Below are 19,439 nucleotides of genomic sequence, written 5' to 3' on the forward strand. Positions count from 1 at the left end.
AGTTTCACATAGCTTATTCTATCTTAATACAAGATAACCCTCAGATCTGAACACAACCAAGTAGTGTAGTGAAAGCTGGTTTACGTTTTGTCCATACAGTTGAGCAGTGCCTGCAGACAAATGATTTGCCTGTGAACGTCCACATTTGGTGGTCAAAGCCATGAATTGTCAACGTTATCAGTTGAAGAAATAAACTTGTTTAGCGACGCTGCAAAACACAAGAGCAACCCTTAAACTTGCTACTTTTCATACGAATGAGCCTGAACTAATCTATTAGAACAGTATTTTTATCTTATTAACTTTCATTTGCTATTTATGAAGGACGACATTTGTCCAGCACAACATGGCTCGTAGGAGATGCAAGAAAGCAGCCCATTATCATTGCTATGTGAACCAAAATGAACCCGGCATAGCAGAGGAAGATACTATGTAAGTTAAGGATTCAAAGAAGAGGATGCTTAGGAAGTCTTGAGACAATAGGACCGGAGTTTACACATGGGCCAGAAGTAGCTGTACTGTAATGGGAATAAATTACATAATGATTTTAATAAAACTAGTTACCTCATGATCAGATAATCGTTGAGCACCTGGCATTTCCTCATAGCTGTCATAGTTCGAAATAAATGACCATAATGGGTCGTCACCAGTTCAAAACTGACGATGCCTGGAAGCACCATACTTTGTGTGTGTATTAATTAGTTTCCTGTTCCCGATTTTCTTACAATTATTTTACGCATACTCTTTGTTTCTGATTTTACACACGAGTTAATGTATGTTTTAACCTCCACTCTGTCCACCTTCACACTAAATTGCTTATTATGTCTAATTGTTGCAGTACGTGTGTCATAGTCTCTCTACACGAATTTACATACAACACAAGTGCTTGTCGTCGTTGTAACTATGATCCACATTTCACTTTCGAGCAAAAGGTTCCTCGGACAGGAAAACGGTTGATAGTGAGACACGAGAAGCGACATGTCATGTGTAGCCTACTGCCTTACTATATTTCATGTTTCAGATTGCCTGGCCCCCTTAGCCAGGCACGGGCTCTTTCACTTTGCAGCCAGTATATCATTTCTAAAGTCTCCCAGCAACTACGTACCATGACTCCTCCCCAAGCCTGACGAGCTATAAGTAAATCATATATACTTCGAAAAACAGTTAGAAACCTAATAGATGGTTGCAGTTTCTCTAATTATTACTCCACACCAAGCTGTTTTTGTATAGCAGGGCCTAGAGGCAATACGTCAAATATGCCAGGCGCTAGTACCTTACCTCCAGTTCATTTTGGAAGCTACACAATTTATTGTAGATTACCTTTCAGCGAGTGTCTTCGCCTCTCTCAACACATACCACAAATCGAGGGGTGGGAGGACGCCCTCCTGGAAAATCCCCCCACCCTGTTTAAAACAGGAAAACCCATCGAAAAGTAAACCAAGCTTTGGTGGTGGTTAACGACCATCCATAAGTAACTTTAATACACAGTTTCTTTAATTTTTAATCTTCCAAATGTGACAAGTTACAGCCACCTTCCCATTGGCTTTTATACATCGATCAGTTTGGTTACACAGCACCAAGATTAAAGTTCAAAGACTTACAATCGTTACCGTACTATAATGGCCCCCCACATCTCACTACGTTAACAGTACTCTGTCTACTACTTAATCCTTATACACCATCAAACTAAACTTCTGTGGCAGAGCCTGCAGACAGTCTGAAAAGGTCACAGTATGCAGGTAGAGATCGACCTTGTGAACAGTGGTCTATTAAACTATACGTGGTATTAGGTATGCCAGAAAAATTTTATTTCCCAAACAGTGGGGAAAATTCTCAACCAGCTTCTCACAATCATTTGAGATGGAAATAGTAAAAATCGATAGGCCTTAATTTCCCAAATAAGGGGGAAAAATTCTTTACCACTTTCAAATTTTTTTTGAGAAAATTTCAATACTTACTAAATTTTAGGGTCTCCTTGAATGCTTAATGTAAAGCTTAGCCAGCATGTTTAAAGCTTGTACTTCATATTTTCCTTCATTCTTAGAAAAAATTTCCCAAAAGGAAGTAAATACACTAGAAACTTCCAAACACCGGAGTTTAGTTTAATCTTAAGCAACCATGTCAGAAATTTACAAATCTAAAAGTACCAATGGAATTACAAACAATTTGATTTGAAAATATTTTTCTTGAAACTTTTTAAAAGTTCAAATATGCATATAGGCAGAATTAGACTTTTCCTAAAGTAGACAACTGCTACATTAAAATATCCATAACCTTCATGTACCAAACAAACTCAACAATACATTAATACTTAATAGCTTTTACTTAAATCCAACGAACAGTTAGGGCATGCCTCCCCCTAAAGTAATAAATATCAAAACTTTTAAATAATTCATTGCTTTATTTAAATCTGAACTGATTTACAGTTTCAACTGTAAAAACAGTATTGAAAAAGTAAAGACAGATCCATACAGATTTTAACTTAAGTATTGAGAAAAGAATTATTGAAAATAGAAATACATGAAATTGCGCAACTATAAAACTTAAAACTTTAGCATTGAGAAAATTATGGAGGTCTAAAATCTTTTCTTAAACAGCATTGAAACATAGCTCAGATTAGAAATAAGAATATGGCATTACAGTTGGACAAATAACTTTTTCAATCTTAAGTAAAAGAAAATAAATTAAAACCAGTAACATTTGCTACACTTCCAAATTTACTATATATTTGAAAATTTCGTATTTAACTTTGGCTTTAGCAAAATTTTAAATGAAACAAATTCTAATTTAAAAGCACAAATAAAACTAGATTTAAAGCACAAAGTCTGGTCGATTAAGGGCCGCCCTGTCCTGGTTGAATCTTCAACCACTAGAAGACCCAGGAATATGGTTGATACGGTCGATATAGGGCGTCCAGTGGCAAGAACCCGTGTCAGCGTACTGTCCTGGTTAAATCTTCAACCATTTGCAGACTCAAATAATTTTCAAATTCCATATTTGAGAAGTACTTGTAAGCATTGAGTCATTTGCCAGGCCCATTGTGGGTAAAGTGGGTAAAATGTCTCAAGTCTGAAGAGTTCACAGAACCGATGTCCGTAGTTTGTCTTCAAGGTTAAAAGAGACACTTTCGTGCTTTAGTTCGCATTCCACAGAATCCTTGATATACAACATTGACTGGTATGTGACCAGATGGATAAGTTTCACTATCATACGCTGCAATACTAATTGATATCTGAAAGAAGAATTTTATTTTAATGTTTAGGCAAAATATAAAATACAAAGTTTTAATGGTCACCAATCATTCAAATAAAACTAGCCAACTTTAAACCAAGTAAAGTTATTGCAAGTAATAATTCATAAAATATAATAGCTAATTTTAAACAAGGTAAACTCATCACTATGATGTTGGAACATGGTCAAAAATAAAATTAGCTAACTTTAGAAGTAAAATTATTACAAATTACAGCCATAGAAATAAAATTTCAGTCCAAATGAAATCACAAAGTCATACCAGTTAAATATAAAAATAGTTAAACCTTGAACTTCGTAAAATCATGACAATGTTAAGACTTCAAACAATTAATATATTGGATATGTAAAAAATATGTAAAAAAAAAAAAGGAGGGGGGGTTGTTTGGAGAGTTAAGTGAATTCTTACCATTGATTTCCAATTAAATATACTAGGAAGAGTTTATTTTGAAAATGTGACAGGATGCATTCAGCAGAAGTGCAGGATTCCCAGTACAGCCAGCGTCTGAAAGGTTTTAACATAATTAACAATAAATAAAAAACTTTCATTAAGAAATCTTGGTAAGCAAAGTAAAGAGGAAAAGTTTAAGAGACTGAAGACTGATTTTGAAATCAGTTTAAATCAAGAAAAGATCTGGTCTTTACCAGTTTTACAAAAAGTCTTTCATTTGCTGCCAATAGAACACAGAATTAAATATTTGCGTGGTGGTAGTCAATATTTTCTATCAGCATTGATTGATAACAGTCAGTACCTTTAAAACTAACCCAAGATCTCTTACGACTTAGCATTTGAATGTACTAAAACATCAACACTTTATGGTAACGTTAGAATCTAACTTATGATAGTAAAGTTCAAAACTTTCAATCTAATTAAATCTCATTTGGTAGACTTGTATGAACTAGAGAATCAGCTGAAAAGATAAGTTAATCTATGATGATTAAGAAGCAACAAATAAAATTTTACACCAGCTGTTATAAAAGCTAATTTTTCTATGATAAAAAAAGTCTAGATTTCATAGACTCAGTCTCAAAATAATTAAATTTTAAAATGTTATTTTTATTAGTAAAATAAATTTTTGAATATACTTACCCGATAATCATGTAGCTGTCAACTCCGTTGCCCGACAGAATTCTATGGAGGGATACGCCAGCTATCACAATACTAGAAGGGGGTGTACTCACCAGCGCCACCTGTGGCCAGGTACTACAGTACTTCTTGTTGACACTTCAATTTTTCCTCGGTCCACTGGTTCTCTATGGGGAGGAAGGGAGGGTCAATTAAATCATGATTATCGGGTAAGTATATTCAAAAATTTATTTTACTAATAAAAATAACATTTTTCAATATTAAACTTACCCGATAATCATGTAGCTGATTCACACCCAGGGGGGTGGGTGAAAACCAGTGTACAAGATTAAAGGATAGCTAAGTATCCCATATTTCATATAACAGTTATCTCAAATAACAATGAAATAATAAGTACCTGGTAAGGAAGTCGACTTGAACCGTTACTCTGCCTCTTTTTTAAGTTAGTCTTCCTTACTGAGCGCAGCGTTCCTCTTGGAGGCTGAATCAACTCAAAGGTGCTAAAGTATATAGGGCTGCAACCCCTACTAAAGGACCTCTACACAACCTCTAACCCAGGCGCTTCTCAAGAATGAATTGACCACCCGCCAAATCAAAAGGATGCGGAAGGCTTCTTAGCCTACCGTAACAACCATAAAAACAACAATAAAAGTATTCAAGAGAAAGGTTAAAAAAGGTTATGGGATTAAGGGAATGTAGTGGCTGAGCCCTCACCTACTACTGCACTCGCTGCTACGAATGGTCCCAGGGTGTAGCAGTTCTCGTAAAGAGACTGGACATCTTTAAGATAAAATGATGATGCAAACACTGACTTGCTCCTCCAATAGGTTGCATCCATTATGCTCTGCAGAGAACGGTTTTTATTAAAGGCCATCGAAGTAGCTACGGCTCTTACTTCGTGGGTCCTTACCTTCAGCAAAGCAAGGTCTTCCTCCTTTAAGTGAGAATGGGCTTCTCTAATCAGAAGCCTTATATAATACGAAACCCCATTCTTGGACATGGGCCTCGAAGGTTTCTTGATGGCACACCATAAGGCTTCTGACTGTCCTCGAATAGGTTTTGACCTATTAAGATAAAATTTGAGAGCTCTGACAGGGCAAAGAACTCTCTCTAGCTCGTTACCTACCATGTTGGAGAGGCTAGGTATTTCAAACGATCTAGGCCAAGGACGTGAAGGAAGTTCATTCTTAGCTAAGAACCCGAGCTGTAAAGAACATGTTGCAGATTCGGTCGTGAAACCAATGTTCTTGCTGAAGGCATGAACCTCACTGACTCTTTTCGCTGTTGCAAGGCAGACGAGAAAAAGAGTCTTGAGGGTAAGGTCCTTGAAGGAAGCTGACTAGAGGTTCGAACCTAGGTGACATAAGGAACCTTAAGACTACGTCTAGGTTCCAGCCTGGAGTGGGTAGACGACGCTCTTTAGAAGTCTCAAAAGACTTAAGGATGTCTTGAAGGTCCTTGTTGGAAGAAAGGTCCAAACCTCTGTGGCGGAGAACTGAAGCCAACATACTCCTGTACCCTTTAATCGTAGGGGCTGAAAGGGATCTCTCATTCCTAAGATGTAATAGGAAGTCAGCTATTTGGGTCACAGAGGTATTGGTAGAGGATACTGCATTGGCTCTACACCAGCTCCGGAAGACTTCCCACTTAGATTGGTAGACTCTACGAGTGGAAACCCTCCTTGCTCTGGCAATCGCACTGGCTGCCTCCTTCGAAAAGCCTCTAGCTCTAGCGAATCTTTCGACAGTCTGAAGGCAGTCAGCCGAAGAGCGTGGAGGTTTGGGTGCAACCTGTCTACGTGAGGTTGACGTAGAAGGTCCACTCTTAGAGGGAGAGTCCTGGGGATGTCGACCAGCCATTGAAGTACCTCTGTGAACCATTCTCTTGCAGGCCAAAGGGGAGCAACCAGCGTCAGCCGTGTCCCTTCGTGCGAGATGAACTTCTGAAGGACTGTTTATTATCTTGAACGGTGGAAATGCGTAAAGGTCGAGATGGGACCAGTTCAGCAGAAAAGCATCCACATGAACTGCTGCTGGGTCTGGAACTGGGGAACAGTACAACGGAAGTCTCTTGGTCATGGAGGTGGCAAACAGATCTATGGTAGGCTGACCCCACAAGGTCCAAAGTCTGTTGCACACGCTCTTGTGGAGGGTCCATTCCGTGGGAATGACCTGATTCCTTCTGCTTAGGCGATCTGCTGAGACGTTCATGTTGCCCTGAATGAACCTCGTGACTAAAGTGAGGTTTTGACTTCTTGACCAAATGAGGAGGTCCCTTGCGATCTCGTATAGGCTCCTCGAATGGGTCCCTCCTTGCTTGGAGATGTAAGCCAAGGCTGTGGTGTTGTCGGAGTTCACCTCCACCACCTTGCCTAGCAGGAGGGACTTTAAGTTCAACAGGGCTAAGTGAACTGCTAGAAGCTCCTTGCAGTTGATGTGGAGCGTTCCCTGTTCCTCGTTCCACGTTCCCGAGCACTCCTGTCCGTTCAAGGTCGCGCCCCAGCCCGAGTCCGATGCATCCGAGAAGAGATGAAGATTGGGGGTCTGAATAGCCAACGATAGGCCCTCCTTGAGAAGAAGATTGGTCTTCCACCACAAGAGAGTGGTCTTCATCTCTTTGGTGACTGGGATAGAGACTGCTTCGAGAGTCAAACCCTTGTCCCAATGAGCTGCAAGATGGAATTGAAGAGGGCGGAGGTGGAGTCTCCCTAGCTCGACGAACAGGGCCAGCGATGAAAGGGTCCCTGTGAGACTCATCCACTGTCTCACCGAGCAACTGCTCCTCTTCAGCATGCTCATGATGCAATCTAGGGCTTGGCTTATCCTTGGGGCCGATGGAAAAGCCCGAAAATCCTGACTCCGAATCTCCATTCCCAGGTACACAATGGATTGGGAGGGAATGAGCTGAGACTTTTCTAGGTTGACTAACAGACCCAGTTCTTTGATTAAGTCCAAAGTCCAGTTGAGATTCTCCAGACAGCGACGACTCGTGGAGGCTCTCAACAGCCAGTCGTCTAAGAAAGGGGAGGCTCTGATGTCCGATAAGTGGAGGAATTTTGCTATATTCCTCATCAGATGCGTAAACACCATAGGAGCTGTGCTTAGGCCAAAACACAGGGCTTGGAATTGGTAGACAACCTTTCCAAAAACGAATCTCAGGAAAGGTTGGGAGTCTGGATGAATAGGAACGTGAAAGTAAGCATCTTTCAGGTCCAACGAGACCATCCAGTCCTCCTGCCTGACCGCTGCTAGGACCGACTTCGTCGTCTCCATCGTGAACGTCTGCTTGGTGACATAAGCATTGAGCGCGCTGACGTCCAGCACCGGTCTCCAACCTCCTGTCTTCTTGGCCACCAGAAAAAGACGGTTGTAGAAGCCCGGGGATTGATGGTCCCGGACTATAACCACTGCCTTCTGTAAAAGGAGCGACACCTCCTGGTGCAACGCTAGCCTCTTGTCCTTTTCTTTGTAGTTGGGAGAGAGGTTGATGGGAGATGTGGTCAGAGGGGGTTTGCGGCAGAATGGTATCCTGTAACCCTCCCTCAGCCAACTGACAGACTGGGCGTCTGCACCTCTCTTTTCCCAGGCTTGCCAGAAGATCTTGAGTCTGGCTCCTACTGCTGTCTGGAGATGTTGAGAGTCAGTTTTTTCCTTTAGAAGCTTTGGAACCTTTCCTAGACTTGCTCCTGGAAGAGTCTGGACGGGAGCTTCCTCGGCTGGGGGCTCTACCACGAAAGGGCGGAATAAACCTCGTGGCAGGAGTATCAGCCACTGGGGTGCGATAAGTCCTGGGGACTGAGGTAGCAACCTTAGTCTTTCGAGCCGATGAGGCCACAAGATCATGGGTGTCCTTTTGTATCAGGGCCGCAGACAAGTCCTTAACAAGCTCTTCGGGAAAAAGGAACTTCGAGAGCGGAGCGAAAAGGAGTTGAGACCTTTGACAAGGTGTGATGCTGGAGGAAAGGAAGGTACAAAGCTGCTCCCTTTTCTTAAGAACCCCTGACACAAACATCGAAGCAAGCTCGCCAGATCCATCCCTAATGGCCTTATCCATGCAGGACATCAAGAGCATGGCAGAGTCCTTGTCCGCAGGGGAGGTCTTCTTGCTAAGGGACCCCAGGCACCAGTCTAGGAAATTGAACATCTCAAATGCTCTAAAAGCACCTTTCAGAAAGTGATCAAGGTCTGAGAAGGTCCAGCAAACCTTAGAGCGCCTCATTGCTGTTCTACGAGGAGAGTCTACCAGACTTGAGAAGTCTGGCCTGGGCAGAGGCAGGTACTCCCAAGCCTGGTTCCTCTCCTGTGGCATACCAAACGCCCGCTTTAGAAGTGAGCTTAGTCGGAGGAAACATGAAGGAAGTCTTTCCAAGTTGTTGCTTAGACTGCAACCACTCCCCTAAAATCCTTAACGCTCTCTTAGAGGACCTTGCTAAGACGAGCTTAGTAAACGTAGACTTAGCTGGCTGCATGCCCAGCGAAAACTCAGATGGCGGAGAGCGGGGGATAGCAGAGACAAAGTGGTCTGGGTATACCTCTCTTAAAAGAGCCAAGACCTTACGAAAGTCAATAGGAGGCGGAGAAGACTTGGATTCATCCACGTCTGATGAGGGATCCAGGTGTGCAGCCTCATCATCAGAAACCTCATCACCAGAGTGTAGCGAAGAGATCGGTAAGATATGCTGAACAGCAGAATCAGCACGAGCTGGAACAAAAATACTAGTGGTTTCCTCCTCAAGTCTCTGTTGAGGGAACACCTGAGGCTCAGGCTGCAAAGGCTGATCCAAAGAAGTAGCAGAAGGTAGGCGCATGGGTGGAGGGGGCTGACTCCTGGCATGAGTGTCTGAACTCAAGAATTGAATTGAATTGAATATAGGATTTAGGCATTAAGCCAAGCACTGGGGCATCAAAGGCCATTCAGCGCTATATAATGAAAATCATTCAATCATATCTGTACACTCACACCATTTAGTATCATTTTAACCTTTAATACAAATCTTAACACTTTCATACAATAAAATCTAGATGTGAAATAAATAGGGATTAAAAGGGTAAAATAAATAAATAAATTAATAAAATCAATTATAGCTCATAATATAACCCAATACTTTGTACAAATTTTCTCAAGTTCAGGGTATTACAGTTTTCCCCCAGTATATCTCTTAAAGGTTTGTCCTGGAGTAAATGTGTCCTCCTCTGAAGATTAAAAACAGGACAATCGACTAAAATGTGTTCAACATCCATTGTCACTTGACAGGTATTACAAAGAGGGGCCTGTCTCCCTTCCCCACTCTTCATTAAATAATTGTGCGTTGCATGTGTATGGCCAATACGCAGCCTAGTTAAAATAATGGTATCCCTTCTACTTGTAGAATTACAAGATGACCATTTATCCACCAATGGGTGGATTTGTTTCAATTTTGTATTGGTGGTCAGTTCAGACCATCGAGCTTGCCACTTATTTTTACAGTAAAGATGAATCTCACTTTTAAGATCTTTATAAGGAATACTCAAGGGGGATGAATTACTTAGCCCTGAAGCTTCCTTTGCTGCCTTATCTACTTGTTCATTCCCATCCACCCCAACATGGGCAGGGACCCAACAGAAGTGAACACTGATACTCTTCCTAGACTGCAGAAGTACTAACCAGTCCTGCACCTCTTGTACTAGATGATGGCCTGGCATAATTTGTTTTAATGAGAGTAAAACACTATTGCAATCCGTAAAAATTGTATAAAAACTATTTTGGTTGCCATTTTTAAAAATATGTTGGACTGCAAGAATTATTGCGTACAGCTCAGCAGTAAAAATTGAACAAGAGGATGGGAGTTTCCTTCTAATAACAATATCCCCCACCACAGCTGCACTTCCAACTCCTGCAGCCGATTTGGAGCCATCTGTAAAAACATGTTTCCCATGATGTTGAGCAGCATGATTTAAAAACTCACTTTTCATTACCCTACTAGGTAAGGTATTTTTCCCTCCTGCCGTAAAACATACTTTAACAGGTGGATTACACCAAGGAGGAGACTTGGGATATCCTACCTCTGCTATCTGTGCTGTTAACAAGCCTACTTCTCTAGCATCGTTTTTCAGCTGTACTTCCAAAGGCTTAGGCACTCTAGATCTGTTAGGAGCCCGATCTAAAGGCGCCCTAACATATTTACAGTTAGGATTGTTTCTCACAGCAAGGGACCTAGCTAAAAACCTCAAACTCAACTCCTCTCTGCGAATGGAAAGGGGAGGTATGCCAGAATCAACATAGAGACTGTCAATGGGAGATGTTCTGTAAGCACCTGTGCAGATGCGAAGCCCAGCATTGTGAACAATATCAAGTTTTCCAAGTAAAGTCTTTGTAGCTGACCCATATATTTGGCATGCATAGTCTAACTTGCTCAGACACAAAGATGTATAAATTCTAAGCAAAGTTGTTCTATCAGCACCCCAATCAAAATGCGATATCACTTTCAGAATGTTCAGTGACTTCTTAACCCTGATAGATAGGTCATTTATATGGGGACCAAATGTCATTTTCTTGTCGAAAATGACTCCAAGAAACTTGACACTATCCTCATATGGCAAAATACAATCATTTAAGAAAAGGGTGGGGATCTCTTCCCTTTTACGAGTACGAGTAAAGCGAATGGCTTTGGTCTTCTGAGGAGAAAACATGAATCCACGAGAATTTGCCCATGCGGAAGCAGCATTTATTGCAATTTGAAGATTTTGGCATGCTTGAAGTGCAGATGATCCACTACAATAAATTGCAAAGTCATCGACAAATAGTGATCCTTGTATGCCAGGAGGTATGTGACTAATGAGACTATTAATAGCTACAGCAAACAAGGTCACACTCAATACGCTGCCTTGGGGGACACCTTCTTCTTGCATGTAGGATGAAGATAGTTCTGACCCTACTCTCACTTTAATTGAGCGGTTTGATAAAAATTCTTCAATAAAAGAGAACATATGTCCTCCTATACCCCACGAGGCCAACTGCTTTAAAATACCACCCCTCCAGGTGGTGTCATATGCCTTTTCGAGGTCAAAAAAGACACCCACCACCTGGTTTTGGTTAGAAAAAGCATTTGAAATTTCCCTTGATAACATCAGCAAAGGGTCTAGAGTACTTCGGTTCTTCCTAAAACCAAACTGTCTGTTAGATAAAAGATTTTTTGATTCTAGATACCACACAAGTCTGTTGTTGATCATTCTCTCAAATAGTTTGCATATGCAACTGGTCAAGGATATGGGCCTATAACTAGATGGCAGTTCTGGGTCTTTACCAGACTTGTGGCCTGGAATTACAATTGAAGTATGCCAGGAATCAGGAGATGTATGGGAAGCCCATAGACCATTAAAGGTTTCTAATAAAAATTCCTTGGTATCCACTGGAAGATGTGATATCATTTCATACCGGATGCCATCCTCACCTGGGGCAGTTAAAGAAGAGCTGGAGATAGCATTTTGCATCTCCTCCATACTAAAAGGCAGGTTAAAAGCTTCAGTATTTGAAGAAGCAGGAGGAACAACAGATGTTGATGCTCTAATTTGTTGAAATGCTGGGGAATAGTTGTCAGCACTTGATACATGAGCAAAGTGCTTAGCAAGAACCTCTGCTACATCTTTGGGGTCAGATATATATCTATTATTTTCCCTTAATATTGGTAGAGGCTTAGGGACGAATTTACCTTGAAGTTTTCTAATCTTGTCCCATATTTCCTTTGAAGGAGTTTTGGTATTAATATTAGATATATATTTCTTCCAAGATGCTCTCTTTGCTTTTTTAAAAATTCTTTTTTGTTTGGCACAGGCTCTGAGATATGCTATTCTATCTGCTAAATAGTTTGTCCTCAAGTATCTTCTGAAGCAAGTTCGGGTCACTTTTCTTGCGTTGGCACATTCTTTACTCCACCAAGGAACTACAGAGCGATGAGGTAAACCGCATGTTTTAGGTATAAACTTGCTAGCATTATCATCAATAATATTTTCAAGATGTTGATAGGCATGCACTGGAGATGTAAATTCATCATATTCTTTATCAGTGTGTGAACAGTTTTCATAAGCTGCCCAGTCTGCCTCATCTATCTTCCATTTTGGTGGACACTGAGAAGGAAGATTATGGACATAATTTAACATTATTGGCCAATGGTCACTGCCATGTAAGTGTTCATTTACTGACCAAAGGTAGTCCAATCGAATGGATGAGGAACAGATTGACAAATCAATGGCTGATGTAGAGTTGTGGACTACATCATACCTAGTTGGAGAACCATCATTCATTAGTATGACATCATTGTTGTCGATTAATTCTTCAACAAGATTACCCCATCTATCGCACACATTTCCACCCCATAAAGTATGCTTTGCATTAAAATCACCCATTAAAATAAAAGGGGCAGGAAGCTGATTGATCAAGTCTTGGAGGTCAGAAAGTCTAAGCCTTCTTGGATTACCAGCATGATCTAAGAGGAAAAGTTCTAAGGATGGTTCAATATATAGCGAGCATAAAGTAATTTTTTTCCCAATATGAGTTCTAACTGCACATGCCTGTAGTGGTGTATTGAGTGGGATTGTTTCAAATTTTACAGATTTGTGAATAATAAAACCTGTACCACCTTGAGCTCTTGCAGCTTGCAAAGGAGGGGATCTACAAAAATGATAATTGAGTCCAGGATTAAATGGTTTGTCACTGATCTTGGTTTCCTGTAGACAAATTACCTTCGTGTCTGAGTCCCTGGTTAAAGTTTTTATTTGCTCAATGCTAGTACTTAGACCTCTGTAATTCCACTGGATGATAGACATTATCTTTTGTTATTATTTTTCTTTGTCTCATTTGTCTTTTGGGACTTTTCAGATGAAGCCATATAAGGCCTGGAGATGGAAGGCTTTACTAGGCCACCACTCTTCTTTTCTTTCTTTCTAGGATCTTTATAAGAGTCAACCTTAGGATCATGAGCAGTAGGGCACTTACCTGACTTAGATGAAGGTGAGGATGATGGGGACCTTTTCCTCTTTGGAAGATCTTGTTTTCCAATCTCCATCAAATCAGGTAGAGATTCTGCCTGAGACAATACATTTAAGGTGGTGGAAGCCACATTGGTTTCCTTGGAGGATTGCGCTAGAACTTCAACAGTTCGAGCACTTAACCCAGAAGGCTGGGCTACTACCTCTAGGGGAGATGCTCCTATCAGTGACAATACTTTTGGTGTATTGGAAACCATATTGACCTCTTTGGAGGTTTGTGCTCTGGCTTTTATAGGCGGAGCACTTGACCCAGATGGCTGGGCTACTACCACTAAGGGAGATGCACCTGACGGGCCAGGTGCTGCCACTGGTCCCCCTGTGGTAGTAAGGGGTAGTGGATTATAATCTTTTGTTGGCATCTTAACCGCGTGAGCAAAATTAAGTTGCCGATTGAGTAGATACTTTGCATAACCTACACTTATATGTTCAGCATTTGCTTTCAAGATTGCCGCTTCTTCTTTCTTGTATTCTCTACATCTTTTATCATTTGGTTTATGATTATCTTTACAGTTTGCACAGGTTGTATCTGTTGCATTGGCCATGTTCTAACAAAGAACAGTTAATACAGATCTTCGTATTATTGCAGTACCGGGAAGGGTGACCGTACTTGAAACAATTAAAGCATTGTAAAGGCCTAGGTTTATATTCTCGAACACGTACTCTTTCATTCTCAATAATTATATGATCTGGTATAACAGGGGTTTCAAATGTTAAAACTACCATGCTTGTTTGAGGGATCTTACTTACTTTCCAAACATTAGCAGGGCACATGTCCAGAATTTCCGGTTCTGAGAATTCATATAGATCTCTATCAAAAACTACTCCTTTACCATAGCTGAAGCTCATATGTGGTTTAATATCCTTAATAGGATCAATTTCTGCAATCTTCATGCCACAAAGCATGTGAGCTTGAGTATCTGATTTTGCATTAATCAAAACAGATTGCTTACCGTATCTACTAATATCCTTACTTTTAATTAAACCAACTTTTTTTTGTATAAATTTACTAATCTTATAATAGTTATAATTATCCATCTTCCCAGATGCAATTATCCATGTTGGGGGCTTGGGGGTTCTTACTTCTGGAAGTCTATGCTCTATTTCTTTTTCCATCCATTCTTCTGGTTTATATACCTCTAGGTGTCTTGGTGCTTTATCACATAGAGCCCCAGAAATCAAACAATTGTCAATTTTTATGCTCTCTAAATTTTTATTTGCTTCTAAAGCAATCTCAAAACTTGAAAATGATACCCAAGCTTCCCAAAAGCCTTTACTACCATTAAGCTCCATTAAAATTTCTTTGATTGCCCCAAATCTACAGAAGGCTTCATGAATTATGTCATAGCTACAACCAATTGGTATGTTTTTTAAGTGGAGAATTTTCAGATTTTTTGTTGGATCTGGTAATGAGCCAGAACCAGAGAGTAAAGTATCACTGTTAATACAAGCATCATTTTCCACCAGTGCCGATAAATTGTCTTTAACAACACTGGTCAGAGAAGTATTGTTGGAGGAATCCTTTTTATTGCAGAGGTTGTCAACAGAGCTTTCCCTATTTAAACAAGCAGAAGTCGTCAACGGTGTCTGGGGTTCGCCATTTGATCCAGGGGTACGGGGAATATTAAGTTTACTCATTAATTATTTTTCCAGGGGGAGGGAAGGGGTCATAATAACAATGAAAAAAAACAATGGAAAAAAATAAAGTTCAAGGGAGAGAAAAGATTAAGACTGTCTGAAATTCCAAAGAAGACACCGTTAGCCTTTCCTGGAATTAATTTCTCCACCAATGACACCTGTGAAAGCTGCTTACCAAATGTCCACTCCCTACCCTACCACAAAGGGATGGTACCACTATGATTAGAGTGGCTCAAGTGTATGCCAAACCCGCTTGATGGGACTGAGAGCATTTCAAGAATACAATCATCCCCACTCTAATCATAGTGGCAGGCAAACCGGACAGAATGCCGAGAGTCCTATCTCTATAAAATCGCCAACCCCTGGAATCCGAAGGCCAAATTTCCTAAGAGATAGTTCCGCGTGCCAGTATGGGAATACTGACACTCCTAGGTGTCCAAACATTTTCGGGCAGTTGGCAAGACCACCACAGCTCCCACAATTGATTTTGAAATAAAAACCGATCATGGATACAATGTCCCCTCTAAAAAACCTGGACAGTGAAATGGGTAAAAGAGTTTTGACAGAAAGGTTGGAGACAGCTGATAATTATGAAGGAGGAATAAGCAATAAGAGGTAATAGAAAAAGAATGAGAGAAATTTAGAGTCAAACTGAGGAAAAGAAATTCCCCAGTTCGAGAGCCCTCTTGCCCGTCACAAGCCTTCAGCACGGGAATGATATGCCGTGCTGAAGCCCAATGACTTCATCAAGGCATTCTCTCGTTAAGAGGGTCTGAACTCAAGAGTTGCGCTTGCTGTGTGGTTGGTGGATGCGCAGTAGCAGGTTCCTGAGGAACGAGTTGAGGTTCCTGAGGTGTGAGCTGTGAGCGATGAGGTAGAGGCTGCGCAGAACGCAGTAATTGTCTCGCGAGTTGAGGTTCCTGAGGCGCAAGGCTAAGGTGTTGAGGTGCTTGCCTTGAGGAGGGTTGAGATCGCTGCAGCGAGAGCTGAGGAGTCTGACTCATGGATGGGAGAGGTTGTTGTACCTCAAGAGAGTGTTGCCTCACTGGTGGAACTGCAAGTGGAAGCGGAGGAAGTAAGGTATAAGCTTCCTGTTCCCATTGCTGAGGTTGCCTTAAGGAAGGCGGAGGGAGCTGCACACCACTGGAAACAGTCAACTCAGAACGTGCTAAGGTATCCTGAGGAGCCTCAACATCGTACGCCTGGCAGGCAGTACTGCGGTTAGGCGGAGCGATCGCAGGAGGAGGTGTAACCTTCTCAGCCTGACACTCACGCATCAAGACCGCAAGTTGTGACTGCATGGACTGCAGTAGAGTCAACTTGGGGTCTGCAGACACTAAGGTCTGCTGAGGTAAAGCCTTAACAGCAGAGATCTGTTGCGGCAGTACCTTACTCCTCTTAGGAGGAGTGCACTCAACTGATGACTGCGGCGAGTCAGAGCTGATCCAATGACTGCAGCCAGGTTGAGCTCTTGAGGTCTGGACTCTGCGCTTGAGTGGTCTTGAGACCTGAGTCCAACGTTTCTTTCCTGACAACTCTTCAGCAGACGAGTAAAAGACGGGCTCAATCGTCTGCAGGTGGGAGAGACTGTCTCTAGAAGACACGCCCGCAACCACCGAGGATACTTCTGTGCGCCGATCAAGGCCTGCCGAACCCTTTTGCCCTTCGACATTGCTTCTCCCCTGGGCTTGGGAGCTTGCAAGAGGTCCCGGACTGGGAGGACGACTGGCACGCACAGAAGTACCCTCACGCACCACTGACACTGACACTAGCACTTGGCACTGCACTGACACTAGCACTCGTCACAGCACTGGCACTAATACCACCCACTGCACTCTTGACCTTAAGTTCCTTGACTTCGGCCATAAGAGACTTATGATCACTAACCACTGACTACTTTGTCACCTAAAGCCTGAATGGCACGCAAAACAACAGATATATCAGGTTGAGGGCAAATAGTAGGTTCGGGGGTAGCCACTACAGGGGGAGGAAAAGGTAGGGGATCATGAGGTGCGGAAAAAAGTGAAGAGCGAGAAGAACTCCTCCTAACTCTCTCTCTCTCTCTAACTTGGTTGAATACTTAAGAAATCGGACAAAATCAAGTTCCGAAAGTCCGGCGCATTCCTCACATCGATCTTCTAACTGACAGGGCCTTTCCCTACAGTCAGAACAAGCGGTGTGAGGATCTACCGAGGCCTTCGGAATACGCCTATTACAAGACCTACATCGTCTATGTGGAGGGGCTTGTGAAATGTCAGACATCTTGAATCAAAAGAGTTAGTCCAAATCAAGCAAAAGATCGTTAACCGTTAATCAGGACTAAATAATAGCTATCTAAGCTAATATAGAAGTTTTCCAGTAAAGCGACAGCCGAAATCTGAGAGAAATACTTCACCCAAAGCCGTGAAAATACTCCAAGATCATAAGCGTATCCCAGAACGTCTTGCCGGAAGCACGACAGGAAAAATTGAGGAGGTGTCAACAAGAAGTACTGTAGTACCTGGCCACAGGTGGCGCTGGTGAGTACACCCCCTTCTAGTATTGTGATAGCTGGCGTATCCCTCCATAGAATTCTGTCGGGCAACGGAGTTGACAGCTACATGATTATCGGGTAAATTTAATATTGAAAAACATTCTGCTTATAAATTTTAATACTTAAGTTTCAGTAAATACTGTTCATGAATAAGAACCAGTCAATATTTTCATGCACAAACAAGTTCATTCATTGTCGTCATTGTACACTAATCTAATTTTAATATGAAATTCTCTAAAAGTACACTGCTCTTAGTCGTATTTTAATAAATTGTATGAGACCGTAACTTTGCCCAACATTATCTTTCACGGGTTGGTGACAGTAATATCACGCTTATACGCCAATTATCAGTTTTTGGAACTAAATCCTGCAACATTTAATCCAGGATTTTAAACTTTACGGCAAACTTTAGTGTAGGCTACGTAAGCAGTAATCAGGAACAAATAGCTTTCAGTAAAACCAGGTTTTCAATGGACCCATCTTTACCGTAAAAGTAAATTCATGCGTCCAATACCAATATAAGATGCCCTATTAACAAAATTATGTTCCATTTAACTGGGAAATTCAATAGATTCGAAATTATTTATTTCACATTTAAATAAGCTTTCAGATTCATATAGATGAACAGAAAAATTAACGCATCGAAGTGATATTTTTTAACAACATTTACTTAAAAAATCGAAATAAGAATTAAACGTAACAGACTAAACAACTTTGAATGTAGACTGATAATTAAAGTTATGTCGCAATATACGGTAAACTGTCTATTCATCAAATTAAGAGTTTGAAAATAACTTTGTAAGAGATTTTACTCCGTTAAGAGGTTTTGCTAAACTTTCAATAACTATGAACATTAAACAATGCAACCGATAGTAATTACAAATTTCGTAGCTTTGTTGTGCAGGAAATTAAGCTAGCAAGACTGGACAAACTTTATAGATAATTGGTGTACCTCTAAACATTAACTTCAAACTTTCTAAAACCGACACCGACTCAATTGCTAAAATCAATCCGATTCATCAATCACTTAAAGAATTTTCCCCTAATAAAAAATCTGTAAAATTCCTGACCGTTTGAAACATATTTAACGACGTAAAGGAGTGATACAAAGGTTACCAACCCGTAAAAGTTAATAATTATGGTCACATGTACTTTACTGAAATACGACTGAGAGCAGTATATCTAAATGGAGAACTTCAGATTAAAATTACGGTTTTCTTTATTGCCGTGCAAGCTACAGTAACAAAGTAGCATTTGAAAAAAAAGAACAGTAGTAATAAAATCAGCAGTTACACTCATGGCTTAACGATTTGGTTTTACACAAGGACACTTAGGTAATTAAATCTTCTACATAAAAAAAAAATTATCTAATAAACTTTGCACAAACTAACTAAACTACCATTATAAGATTAAAACTTACAAACTTACAAGTTTAGGAAAGCATGGCAATTTATACATTTTGATGGTTGACAGGAACATTTAACATTGAAAGTTTCACAAACTTAACTGGCGCAAATGGACATATTACCCAAGAGCTTACACAATCTTACCGGTTCTTGGTGTGTGAAAAGGAGCCTGTAGAATTAACAATCTTTATACTAGCGTCACGTTCACAATCTAATTATCACAGAACTTAGCTGGACTTAACACTGTAAGAAGTCACACTTGACATCTAGATGAATACCACTTTCAAGACTAAATGCACTGTAACCTAAGCAGAGAAAAAGTAACTTCACCAACGTTGACTTGACACATCAAGGATGACAAAACAACGAATAGTTTCTTTAGTGTCCTTGTAGAAGCAGTGGCGCCATCTGTGTCTACATTTCAGAATTGCTAGTCTTTGAAAAAAAATAATTAAGACTCATTTCAAGCAACAACCAAAAACTTAAATTTTCCCCCATTTAAAATTACA

At 40.8% G+C, this 19,439-nt stretch overlaps 1 long non-coding RNA gene across 1 annotated transcript; it reads right to left on the reverse strand.

The window, feature by feature from the left end:
- Positions 1-2,087: 2,087 nt before the first annotated feature.
- LOC137623774 (uncharacterized) lies at positions 2,088-19,219 on the reverse strand. Its single transcript, XR_011040633.1, has 3 exons — positions 19,075-19,219; positions 3,656-3,751; positions 2,088-3,229 (listed from the first exon to the last, which is right to left on the reverse strand). It is a non-coding gene; the product is annotated as an uncharacterized lncRNA (long non-coding RNA).
- Between the last annotated feature and the right edge of the window lie 220 nt (positions 19,220-19,439).

Source organism: Palaemon carinicauda, chromosome 30 (genome assembly GCF_036898095.1).
Source record: "Palaemon carinicauda isolate YSFRI2023 chromosome 30, ASM3689809v2, whole genome shotgun sequence".
Classification (NCBI taxonomy): Eukaryota; Metazoa; Arthropoda; class Malacostraca; order Decapoda; family Palaemonidae; genus Palaemon; species Palaemon carinicauda.